This window comes from Mizuhopecten yessoensis, unplaced genomic scaffold, assembly GCF_002113885.1.
Source record: "Mizuhopecten yessoensis strain PY_sf001 unplaced genomic scaffold, ASM211388v2 scaffold1579, whole genome shotgun sequence".
Lineage (NCBI taxonomy): Eukaryota > Metazoa > Mollusca > Bivalvia > Pectinida > Pectinidae > Mizuhopecten > Mizuhopecten yessoensis.
Window position 1 is genome coordinate 395,907 of NW_018404117.1, and position 13,713 is coordinate 409,619.

At 36.5% G+C, this 13,713-nt stretch overlaps 1 protein-coding gene across 2 annotated transcripts in view; it reads right to left on the reverse strand.

The window, feature by feature from the left end:
* The window catches only part of LOC110465330 (receptor-type tyrosine-protein phosphatase epsilon-like), a 222,920-nt gene extending 220,868 nt beyond the window's left edge, over positions 1–2,052 (reverse strand). Inside the window, exon 1 of one of the 2 annotated variants that reach the window (XM_021521082.1) lies at positions 1,739–2,052. The gene's annotated coding sequence lies outside the window, so the exon portion shown is untranslated. Of the gene's footprint in view, positions 1–1,655 lie in introns of both variants that reach the window. The other variant, XM_021521073.1, reaches the window with a different exon arrangement.
* Positions 2,053–13,713: the final 11,661 nt, after the last annotated feature.

Here is a 13,713-nt window from a genome sequence, read left to right on the forward strand (position 1 = left end):
CACGAAAACAGATTTTCTATTTATAGTACCAGTGACATTAACCTTTGACCTTCGAACCTGAAAAGCAATCCCAAGCAAGCACTTTTGGTAAGAAAGCACTGCATGAGATTTGAGTTTGATCGACCCAAGGAAACTCAAGTTATCGCACGAAAACAGATTTTCTATTTATAGTAACAGTGACATTAACCTTTGACCTTCGAACCTGAAAAGCAATCCCAAGCAAGCACTTTTGGTAAGGAAGCACTGCATGAGATTTGAGTTTGATCGGCCCAAGGAAACTCAAGTTATCGCACGAAAACCTCTGTTCGGACGACGCCGACGCCGACAAAGCAATACGTATGTGTCACCAGCTTTTCGCAGGCGACACAAAAACCACTGTAAAGATATAATGGTCAATTTTACATCTGGAAGCCTGTTGTTTCTTGAAGCATTGACTCTCAGCTACCAAGGAGTGTGAAGGGAGTTCTATAGTAACCCAAGCTGGTATGATCTAGATGAATATTGTATTCAATAGATATCTGTCAATGTATTTAATATATTCATATATCACAGTAATAACTATATAATTATGCACAGTGCAATGTTATTACCCTAAACATCTACGGTCACCATCAAATATAACCTAGTCCCCTGAGCAATTTACATGTAATTAACACGCAAATAAATAATTAGTCAAAACCACATTTGACATAATTAGTTTCTGCATATCACATTCATTTTCTATTTATACCTTAGTAATCCCTGGCTATAGTTACTGTAAAGGCTGACATTTTTGTGGCTAGAACATCTTTGCGTATAACCCAAATAAATTCCTAGGCACATTGGAGTTCATTATACACATTCTTACTGCCACAGTTACACAACATCAATGAAAAGATATTTTAGACATACTACTCTCTTTCTGGGAATCGTGTTACTCATATATGTGTACCAAAGTTTCTTTTCCCCTGATGGAGCATAAGATCGTTATCTGCAGTACCAAACCAACAATACATAAAAATACCATTTCTAGCTGTATTCATATAAAATACCTCTCCGGGATATAAAGTTTTGATTAAGAGTAGTAGGTCCATGGTATAGGGGATTGTGTACAGTGGCTAAAAATACCATGTCACCTCAATCGGATTTAATTTAGCCCTTTCACCACTGTAGACCATAATGCAACCCTCCATATCCATGCATGGTAGAGTCTACTAAAGTTACATAGGGGTGAAAGGGTTAGCTAGTATAGATTAATGATAGTATTTTATTTAATTAGCCTCCCTATTGGTATATTTTGAGTTTCTAGCCCCCCTTTTGGTATATTCTGAGCTTCTAGCCTCCCTATTGGTATATTCAAATAAAAATCCAGAAATATAACAATGTAGTTAAATATCACAACTACATTTGATGGATAAAATGAATATCTTGTACAGAAATACAAGGGCTTCTTAAAGATTTAGCACAAATTAAAAAGGAAATTAGAATTGAAGCCAATGTATATAAATTCCACAATTTTCAAATGTTTAAAGTAAAAAAAGAAATGACACACATATCTGAACTTTCTAAAATGTTTAACACGTAGCTATATGCATGCAATCAAAACATACCCAAGACCTAGATTCTGCAGAAAGTTATGGACACTAGCAAAGTTCACCTCATCGACTTGTACCTACCAGATAATTTGATGTCAATATTTATCCATCCTCGTACATAATAACCCAATAGTACTACTATAGCTTCACCATACACAACTTACTACGGCAGCAGCAGACAGCTTCAAGCCTATGTATCTCAGGCGAGCAACGATGAAGAACAGTACTGCGTTATAATGACACACAAGCCCCACCTGACGGAGAAAATTACATCACTACCTTGACGACAAAAATGATTTCAAGTCAGTAATATTGTATGGCAGATTGTTCCTGCAGTGCCTGTAATCTGTAATCTCAATCAGCCAGTCCCTCTAGTCATATGGTTCCATGTATCATAGTCTGGTTCTGATGACTTTCAGTAATATTAATGTTCATCTGCTCAGCGCTGTCCCATTTCCCTGTTTGCTCTCCTACATAATGTAAATCAGGTACAGAGTTATGACTTTATAAAACACGGTTGTCTATCATCCCTTCATATAAACGTACATATTTACCTGGGAAAACTATATCAGTGCTCACCTGAGCATGAAACTCAGGTGAAATCAACGTACCTTTATTCAGATTCAACAGCATTCACAATATGTCTAAAACTGAATCCTTCAGAGGGTCACGCTATTATTTTCACATCTCTTGATAGATGTTTACAAAACAGTGTCAGACTCATAGTATAGCAAATATTTACACACACAAGCATTGTGAAACAGCTTTGATATCTTTAGAGATACATGTATTCATTGTTTGTTTTTATTTATTTACCATGTGAAAATACAGATGCAAAATAACACTTATCATATATCACGATCTTATATATAACGTCTAGCTGTTACACAGGTATATATATGATAGAGTATTTGATAATTTTTAAACTGTTGAATTATTTTATCCTTTTAAATCCATCATTAATAATGCACAAACTTTGATTGATAATGTGCAAACTTGAATTAATAATGTACAAACTTTAATTGATAATATACAAACATTAATTGATAATGTATAAACTTTAGTTGATAATGTACAATCTAGTAACCTTGTCTTCATTAAGAAACTTAAAAAGACTTTATCATGAAAAAGTAATAACCTAAACTCGACAAAAGCAGAAACCATGACTTTATTAAGGATGCACTATCCATGAGATATATGATTTTATTAATGAGGCACTAACCATGAGATACATGATTTTATTAATGATGCACTATCCATGAGATGATTTTATTAAGGAGGCACTAACCATGAGATATATGATTTTAATAATGAGGCACATACCATGAGATACATGATTTATTAAGGAGGCACTTACCATGAGAAGGCAATAAAACAAGGACTAATAAATAAATAAGACAGAAACCTTGACCTCAATAAGAATGCAATGGCTAAAACTTAATCAAGGCAAAAACCACGACTTATTTAACAAGCAAAAGTAACAATGAATTATTATGAATGGGACTAAAATTGAAATGAATTTATTACAAAATGTAGTACATGAAGATGAAATTTAATATTATGAAGTCAGTTACCATGAATTTATTACAAAAGGCAGTATAACCATGAATTTATTACAAAAGGCAGTATAACCATGAATTTATTACAAAGGGCAGTATAACCATGAATTCATTACAAAAGGCAGTATAACCATAAATTTATTACAAAAGGCAGTATAACCATGAATTTATTAAGAAGATACGGTAACCATACGATGACTTATAAGAAAATTACAACTATGCATCCAATATTGAAGGAGACAGCTGTAGTGGTCAGCCAAATGGCCAGTGCTGGTCCCCTAGTGCTGTTTTCCTGGTCATCATTACCTAATACTGACTGTCTGGTTCTGTACATATTTATTATCTGTATTTATTTGTCAGACTACACAGTGAATAGTGTGCACCTGTCTCCGTGTCTGTCAGACCAGCTCTGAGTAAGCTTATCACAGTAATAGTGAGCACCTGTCTCCGCGTCTGTCAGACCAGCTCTGAGTAAGCTGATCACAGTAATAGTGAGCACCTGTCTCTGCATCTGTCAGACCAGCTCTGAGTAAGCTGATCACAGTAATAGTGAGCACTTGTCTCCGTGTCTGTCAAACCAGCTCTGAGTAAGCTGATCACAGTAATAGTGAGCACCTGTCTCCGTGTCTGTCAGACCAGCTCTGCTAATTTGTGTAATTCCTTACCCAAAGCTTGTCATTATTTGACATTATTAGCGTGTAACAGTAATTAATTTTACTAACAGATTGTTTTAGTCTGACCCCCTGAGTAAGCTGATCACAGTAATTAGTAGCATCTTTATATTCTGTGAACTCTGACTGAGTAGCTTATCATTCAATCCGATTCCGTGTGTAGTTTGGTGTATATCATCTGGTTAATTCTACAGCATTATAATAACCTGTCTAATCTGAAACCATTACCTCCCATGATACACTTCAATACCATAACATCTAACATTCTACTCAACAAAGTAGCATGTACATTAGAAGAGGCCCAGAGGGCCTGTATAGCTCACCTGGATATCTAAGCAATTATGGCAAAATATTCTCCAAATGAGATCCAAGGGAATATGTAGCACACTGTATTAGATTTTTCATGCCCAGCAATTGTATGTATGGTTATGGGGTGGGAATCTCAACTGTTTCCAAGCTGTGACTCAGAAACTAGGTCCCTAGGGTTGTGGCCAGACCCGAGGATCAATTCTAATATCATGACTGCATTCGTCTCTTTTTGCCCATCATTTGTATTTATAGTTTTGGGGTGGGGATCTCAACTGTTTTAAGTTATGACCTAGGGGTTAAGTCTGCAAGGGTGGGGCAGACCCTGGGGTCAATTCTAATATCATGACTGCATTCATCTCTTTATTCCCAACAATTGTATATATGATTATAGGGTGGGGATCTCAACTGTTTCAAAGCTGTGACTAAGAAACTAGGTCTGTAGGGTTCAGTCAGACACCAGGGTCTATTCTAATATCATGACTGCATGTTTCTTTATGCCCAGCATTTGTATACCTAGTTTTGGGGTGGGGATCTCAACAGTTTTAAAGTTATGACCCAGGGACCATGTCTCCAAGGGTGGGGCTAGACCCTAGGGTCAGCCTGGAAGCAAATGTGCATTCTTCTCTTTATACTCAGCAATTGTATATATGATTATAGTGTGGGGATCTCAACTGTTTCAAAGCTGTGACTAAGAAACTAGGTCTGTAGGGGTTCAGTCAGATGCCAGGGTCTATTCTATTATCATGACTGCATTTGTCTCTTAATGCCCAGCATTTGTATACCTAGTTTTGGGGTGGGGAGCTCAACGGTTTTAAAGTTATGACCCAGAGACTATGTCTCCAAGGGTGGGGCTAGACCCTAGGGCCATCCTGGAAGCAAATGTGCATTCTTCTCTTTATACTCAGCAATTGTATATATGATTATAGTGTGGGGATCTCAACTGTTTCAAAGCTGTGACTAAGAAACTAGGGCTGTAGGGGTTCAGTCAGATGCCAGGGTCTATTCTATTATCATGACTGCATTTGTCTCTTAATGCCCAGCATTTGTATACCTAGTTTTGGGGTGGGGATCTCAACGGTTTTAAAGTTATGACCCAGAGACTATGTCTCCAAGGGTGGGGCTAGACCCTAGGGCCATCTTGGAAGCAAATGTGCATTCATCTCTTTATACTCAGCAATTGTATATATATGGTTATAGGGTGGGGATCTCAACTGTTTCATAGCTGTGACTAAGAAACTAGGTCTGTAGGGGTTCAGTCAGAACGGTTTTAAAGTTATGACCCAGGGACTATGTCTCCAAGGGTGGGGCTAGACCCTAGGGCCATCCTGGAAGCAAATGTGTATTCTTCTCTTTATACTCAGCAATTGTATATAGGGTTATATGTTGGGGAACTGAGCTGTTTCTGTTTTTGGCCCCACCTCTTAGCCCGTGTGGTCATTCCCACCATTTGTACGATTTTGAATCCCCACCACTTAGGGATGCTTCCAGTCAAATATGGTTGATATCCATCTCTTAGTTCCAGAAAAGTCGTTTACAGCAATTTAGCCAAATTGACCCCTTTTGGCCCTGCCCCTCAGCTTCCAGTCAAATATGGTTGATATCCATCTCTTAGTTCCAGAAAAGTCGTTTACAGCAATTTAGCCAAATTGACCCCTTTTGGCCCTGCCCCTCAGCTTCCAGTCAAATATGGTTGATATCCATCTCTTAGTTCCAGAAAAGTCGTTTACAGCAATTTAGCCAAATTGACCCCTTTTGGCCCTGCCCCTCAGCTTCCAGTCAAATATGGTTGATATCCATCTCTTAGTTCCAGAAAAGTCGTTTACAGCAATTTAGCCAAATTGACCCCTTTTGGCCCTGCCCCTCAGCTTCCAGTCAAATATGGTTGATATCCATCACTTAGTACCTCAGCCCCTTTGGGGGTCAGCCCCACTATTTGTACAATTTTGATTCCCCACTTCCCATGGATGCTTCCGACCAAATATGATTGATATCCAGTGCATAGTTCTACAGAAGAAGTCGTTTACAGCAATTTAGCCAAATTGACCCCCATTTGGCCCTGCCCCTCAGCTTCCAGTCAAATATGATTGATATCCATCACTTAGTACCTCAGCCCCTTTGGGGGTCAGCCCCACTATTTGTACAATTTTGATTCCCCACTTCCCATGGATGCTTCCGACCAAATATGATTGATATCCAGTGCATAGATCTACAGAAGAAGTTGTTTAAGGCAATATAGCCAAATTGCTCACTTTTGGCCTAAGCCCTCAGCCCCCAGGGGGGTCAACCCCACCATTTGTACAATTTTGAATCCCCACCACTTAGGGATGCTTCCAGTCAAATATGGTTGATATCTATCTCTTAGTTCCAGAAAAGTCGTTTACAGCAATTTAGCCAAACTGACCCCTTTTGGCCCTGCCCCTCAGCCCCCTGGGGGGTCAGCCCACCTTTTGTACAAATTTAAATCCCCATCACCTTGGGATGCTTCCAGTCAAATTTAGTTCAATTCCAATCCGTTGTTAAGAAGAAGTCGTTTGAAGAAATTGTTGACGTATGGAAGACGGATGGACGGATGGAAGGACAACGGACGGACGACTGACGACACGGTATGGCATAAGCTCACCTTGGTCCTTCCAACCCGGTGAGCTAATAAACTGTATAGCTGGTAATCTTTGTTGCTGATTGAAATTTTGCTATGTTTGCGGTCACCAGTAATTATGACCTCTGTGAATATATATTTCTGACCCAAAAACAAAAACCTCTTTATCCGATTAAAGCTGAATAATGAAGATAAAAACAATTTCAGTACTGTGTTTTACTATCACACAACAGCTATATAAATCCCATCACCTTAATTCCAAAGCATCCTTGGAAGCACGATCAAGGTTTTTTACTGTCCATGTTGCATGGAACTGGTGCTGATCAGGAGTACCACGAAATATTAGTCCTGTGAAACTAAACGAGGCCCAATGGGCCTGAATTGCTCACCTGCTATTAATTTTACAATTCTAATCTTAAAAGTGAACTAAAATACAGCTACATGCAAAATACCAAAAGAATCTATTAAACGATTTACAAATGTGGCACATGTGACCTTGAAAGTCAAGCAAGGGCATTAAGTGGAACAGACTTTATAGCCTTTCATACTAGCATACTTCTGGCCAAATAATATAACCCTTGACCTTGAGATTATTCAGAGGTTGTTTAAACATTTCAACATATTTGACGCCTGTGACCTTGCAAAAGGGTGAAGGTCATTCATTTAAATAAACATGGTAGCCTTTTATCCCAGCATGTAAGTGGCCAAAGACCAACACCCTTAGCATCTTGGTTATTCAGAAGAAGTTCTTAAAAGGTTTTAAACATACTTGACCCCTGTGACCTTAAATATAGGTTAAGGTAATTCATTCAGTCCTTTATCCCAGCATGTTACTGGCCAAATATTATCAAACTAGGCCTCCTGGTTATTCAGAAAACAAGAGGCCCAATGGGCCTGCATCGCTCACCTGGTATAAATATCACACTTGTAACCTTTAAAGTGATCTAAAATAAAGCTACAGACAAAATAAAATATCAGTATTTATGACTAAAATTCATTCAAAAGATCCTGTTATTTTTTTTAAACATTTCACACCTGAGATTGAAAGTTGAACAAAGTCATCATGTTGAACAAATTTTATAGCCTTTCATCTCATGATGCAACTTGCAAAGTATCAACATCCTGGGACCCATGGTTATTCAGAAGAGGTCGCTTAAAGATTTTAAAAAAATTTGACCTGTGACCTTGAATATTGGTGAAGGTCATTCATTTGAACAAACTTGGTAGCCCTTGATCCTAGTATGCAACTGACTAAATATCATTCCCCTTGGCATTTTTGGTTGTTCAGAAGAAGTTGTTTAAAGTTTTTAACATCTTTTACCCCTGTGACCTTGAATAATGGTGAAGGTCATTCATTTGAACAAACTTGGTAGCCCTTGATCCTAGTATGCAACTGACTAAATATCATTGCCCTTGGCATTTTTGGTTGTTCAGAAGAAGTTGTTTAAAGTTTTTAACATCTTTTACCCCTGTGACCTTGAATATAATTGAAGGTCATTCATTTGAACAAACTTGGTAGCCCTTGATCCTAGTATGCAACTGACTAAATATCATTACCCTTGGCATTTTTGGTTGTTCAGAAGAAGTTGTTTAAAGTTTTTAACATATTTTACCCCTGTGACCTTGAATATAGGTGAAGGTCATTCATTTGAACAAACTTTGTAGCCCTTCATATTAGCATGCTACTGGCCAAATATCATCACCCTGTGCATTTTGGTTATTCAGGAGAAGTTGTTTAATGTTTTTCACATATTTGACCCGTTACCTTGAATATAGGTGGTGGTCATTCATTTGAACAAACTTGATAGCCCTTTACCCAAGCATGCTACTGGCCAAATATCATTACCCTGTACCTTTTGACCCCTGTGACCTTGAATATTGGTGAAGGTCATTCATTTGAACAAACTTTGTAGCCCTTCATCTCAGCATGCTACTGGCTAAATATCATCACCCTGGGCATTTTGGTTATTCAGAAGAAGTTGTTTAAAGGGTTTTTAAGACAATTGACCCCTGTGACCTTGAATATAATTGAAGGTCATTCATTTGAACAAACTTGGTAGCCCTTCACCCAAGCATGCTACTGGCCAAATATCATCTCCCTGGGCAGTTTGGTTATTAAGAGGATGTCGTTTAAAGATTTTAAACATACATGACCCATTTGACATTGAATTATTATCATCTATTTTAACAAACCTTGTATCTCTTCATCCCAGCATACTACTGGCCAGATATCATCACCCTGGGCGTTTTGGTTATTCAGAAGAAGTCGTTTAAAAATTTCAAACATATTTGACCCCTGTCACCTTGAATACATGTCAAGGTCATTCAACTTAACAAACTTTATAGCCCTTTATCCTAACATGCTACTGGCCAGATATCATCACCCTTGGATCTTTGGTTATTCAGAAGTAGTTGTTTAAAGGTTTTAAACATATTTGATCCCTGTGACCTCGAATATAAGTCAAGGTCATTCATTTGAACAAACTTTGTAGCCCTTTATCCCAGAATATTACTGGCCAAATATGGTCACCCTAGGCCTCTTGGTTATGCAGAAGAAGTCGTTGAAAGATTTTCACATATTTGAACCCTGTGACCTTGAAAATTGATGAAGGGCATTTATTTGAACAAACTTGGTAATCCTTTATCCTAGCATGCTACTGGCCAAATATGGTCACCCTAGGCCTTTTGATTACTGAGAAGAAGTTGTTTAAAGTAAAGTTGACACCGGACAGACTGACCGATCGGCATAAGCTAACTTGCCATTCGGGCTGGTGAGCTAACAACTACACAGTATCAGCGTGTTAGGAAGAACAAAATCCAAATTTGATCATTTTAATTGCATCTTAATATTTTATCTTTATTTCTGTATCAAAAATATTTAAAAGGAAAAACATCATATTTATGAACATTTTAAACTGGCAGTTTTTTAAGCCACCATCAGAAAACCATTAACACTTCACTTCCACTCGACATTACACTTTGTGCCAGGTGAGCTAGAAATTAACAGGGATGGGAGTAGGAAGGTAGAATTGGGGAGGGGGTTCTTAAAGTTAAGAAAACTGACATTTCGATAAATGAATATTTGTTTACACTTTAAATCTTGTTGACAAAACCTCTGAATTAAATCAGTTTATCTAGTGATCTCTGAATTAAGTAATTTATCTGGTGATCTCTGAATTAAAGCAATTTATCTAGTGATCTCCAATTTAAACAATTTATCTGGTGATATTTGAATTAGAGCAATTTCTCTGTTGATCTCTGAATTAAAGCAAATTATCTGGTCATCTTTGAATTAAAGCAATTTGTCTAGTGATTTTTTAATGAAAGCAATTTATCTAGTGATCTTTGATTTAAAACAATTTATCTTATGAGCCAGTTACAGAGAATGCATTAATCGTCAGAAGTTTAACATCATCAATCTTTTAATAGGACTGGCAGTCTCTGATCATTAACTGTCACCTTGTTTTTAAATTACATTCTTACACTGTAATAAAGCAATCAAAATGATTCTAATAAACATTCTCAGGGCAGCTAATTTTAGCTAATTCTTTTAACACTCTTTAATGCTAACAATTTTTGAATTTTTGCAAAAATAACTTCTGCAAAAAGGTATTTTATTGATTATAATTAAACTTAGTAATAAAACCTTAAAAGAACAATTAAATTTTGTTAATTTAAGTCTCCGGAGAACTATGAACATCAAATTCAAAATCAGACAAACAAAAATTACATATGAAACATATAACTCTAATAAAAAGTAATAAATACCTCAGTGCTTAAAATAGCACAGTCATAAATATCTACTGCAATGTTTGATTCTTCAAAATGTGTTTTAAAGATAACAAAATAACAAATCCATTTCATTATAAAAGATTGGAACCTGTAAGGCTATTGTTTTAACCTCTTGATTTGCATATTTTCTCCTGTTCAAATGAATTGTCAATATTTATTGCAATACAGATTGTGAACAGCTGAGATTGAATTTGGTGGTATTGGGAGTAAGATAAGGATAAGGTTGTAAAACACTGTTTTTGTCAAATTTTATTTTTTATTCATAAACTCATATTTCACCCAAATGAATATTTTTCTCTTATAAAAAAACCTCATAAACCCCGAACCCAACCACCATCACCACCTCTTTGTATATAAATAGTGTCACTAATCATCAATTATAATAGAAAGAAAAAAATCTTTACAAAACATTTAAATTTATAATGCTTTCTCTTTCTGCACTGTATTATTGATCATGTTCTGTAACAAATCGCCACCAAAAACCTGGACGTGCAGACTGAGTTACTTGTCATCGTAAAGTGATAGTTTTAAATGATGTAACAGATATTTCTAGATAAATATGTATTGATTTATGTAACCTTACAATAGTTACACTCGATGATGAATGGTTATGTCCGTAATATCACTGAATCATAGTTATTTTTTGTATGTTATACAACAACCTTAGCACTTAGTAAATGCCATTTCAGTATTTCTGATTGCAATAAATCAGATCAAATATGCCCCCTACTTGAGTGACGCTCAAGGAGCCATACAGACAGATATATGGTGCTGCCAACACGGATCAACTTGGGAAAAATCTATCGAAGGTATTGTCAAACAAGCGTTATATCTACTATGAGAAAATGGATGGGTTGAGATTGTCATTTCCTCACCAGACCCATCCCTGTCACCTTTGGGGGGGGNGTGGTAGCAGGAAGTTTATCGCATCTTTATTTTGCTACAAAGATTGTTTCTAGCAAATCCTTTTATTGATTTAAGATATTTTTACAGAAATTTATTTTCAAAATCTATCAACTTATACAAGTATCATGAGTTTACCTGTAAACAAGTCTAGTATCAGGTGTATAAATGTCTACCAGTATCAGGTGTATAAATGTCTACCAGTATCAGGTGTATAACTGTCTACCAGTATCAGGTGTATAACTGTCTACCAGTATCTGGGGTTTAACTGTCTACCAGTTTCAGGTGTATAACTGTCTACCAGTATCAGGTGTATAACTGTCTACCGGTATCAGGTGTATAACTGTCTACCAGTATCAGGAGTATAACTGTCTACCAGTATCAGGTGTATAACTGTTTACCAGTATCAGGTGTTTAACTGTCTACCAGTATCAGGTGTATAACTGTCTACAAGTATCAGGTGTATATCTGTCTACCAGTATCAGGTGTATAACTGTTTACCAGTATCAGGTGTTTAACTGTCTACCAGTATCAGGTGTATATCTGTCTACCGGTATCAGGTGTATAACTGTCTACCAGTATCAGGTGTATAACTGTCTACCAGTATCAGGTGTATATCTGTCTACCAGTATCTGGGGTTTAACTGTCTACCAGTAACAGGGGTTTAACTGTCTACCAGTAACAGTGGTTTAACTGTCTACCAGTATCAGGTGTATAACTGTCCCTGTCAAGTTTGAAAAACCTGCATCCTAAACACTAGAGTTAATTATATTGATAATGTATTTCCTCTGAATATTACATAATAGCAACAAAATATTGGCTATGACACATTTAATTTTATACTCAGATTGATGCAATGTAGAACATATTGTTAAAAATCAGTTGTTATTCCTACTATTAGAAACGATTAACTTGTTATATACTAGGGGTGTCCCTGTCCCGATATATATCATAGTTTTTACAATGTAGGGGAGATAACTCTGACAGTTGGATGTAGCTTACTGTAAATATTGCATGCATTAAAAGTATAATGGGTAAGAAAAAATTGATACCAAGTATTTTGTCCATTCCAAGCTCTTACTTACAGTCATACATGATCAAAGACAAATGAAGACGAAGAAAATACAAATAAATATAGCTTGATGATTAATATAAGACCGCTGACCCACACATATCTTTTCCAGCACTACTGTTTTCTCCTCTTCAATAACAGTTAGTGGTATTCATTTTTGACGAATAATTGCAAATAAATGAAAATAAAAACAAGCGATATCTTGAACACAGCATTCTGGATTCACGTTTTTCCTGTGAGACACTTTGTGTTGCAATATGATGAGATTCTGTAAATATACATATTCGTAGTCAGAAATAACTTTAAAATGCTCCAACAAGTAATTTTTAAAAGGAAATCGTTATTTCATACTTACTCATTAGATGGCAAGCTGGATTTGAACGCAAAAGCATGCTAAAAGTCTGTTGCCACACTTAAACCAGAATGATCCACAAATAAATTCAAACTTACTATTTTTTATTCCAAAACTATTTTCACACATGCAGAAAATGGATTTCATACTTACTATAAAACTCTATATTGCAAACCGTTTTTTTGTTTTTTTTGATATTTTGCCTATGTAAAAGAAGTTTTATTGGATTTGCAATATTATTTTTCAATGAGCAAATTAAAATATTGGTTTTCTAATCTAATTCCGTGGTTTAGAAAACAAAAACATTTTTGGGTAGTCTATGCAAAATTTCAGTTTAGTTACTAGGTAATATAATTTCGTTATGCAGGAATCTATTTTCGTTATACAATACAGGGGCATAACAAACGGGTTTTCAATATGTAAGCCCAATGATGAAGTGTGCTGCCTTTGGCAGCACCCAGAAGTGCGCAGCTCCAGGAGGGGGAGGGTATCAGTGGGAGTCCGGGGGGTCTCCCCTAGGAGATTTTGTTTTCTAGAAAGCCCGAGACGCGTCCTCCCGTGTTCTGGCGTCAGTTTCAATGGCCATTTTAAAGCAAATAAATATCATTTTCCTCTATTATTTTACAAATATTTTGCTTATTTTTAGGTACGTAGGGATTGGTACTCATCTACGCCAATTCTGTTATGAAGTTCGGTAACATTATTCCACGGAAAAGAAAAATCTATAATCATGTGGATTTTGGGATATTTGTTGTAAGAGTTATTCTCTTCTTGTGACGTTTCTCCTTGCGATTGTGACTCCAGTTGCGCAGGGATATGAGACTAGTATCACAAGCTAGCACTAGGAATAGTTTAACATTATGTACATAAGAACCGGTATACTGG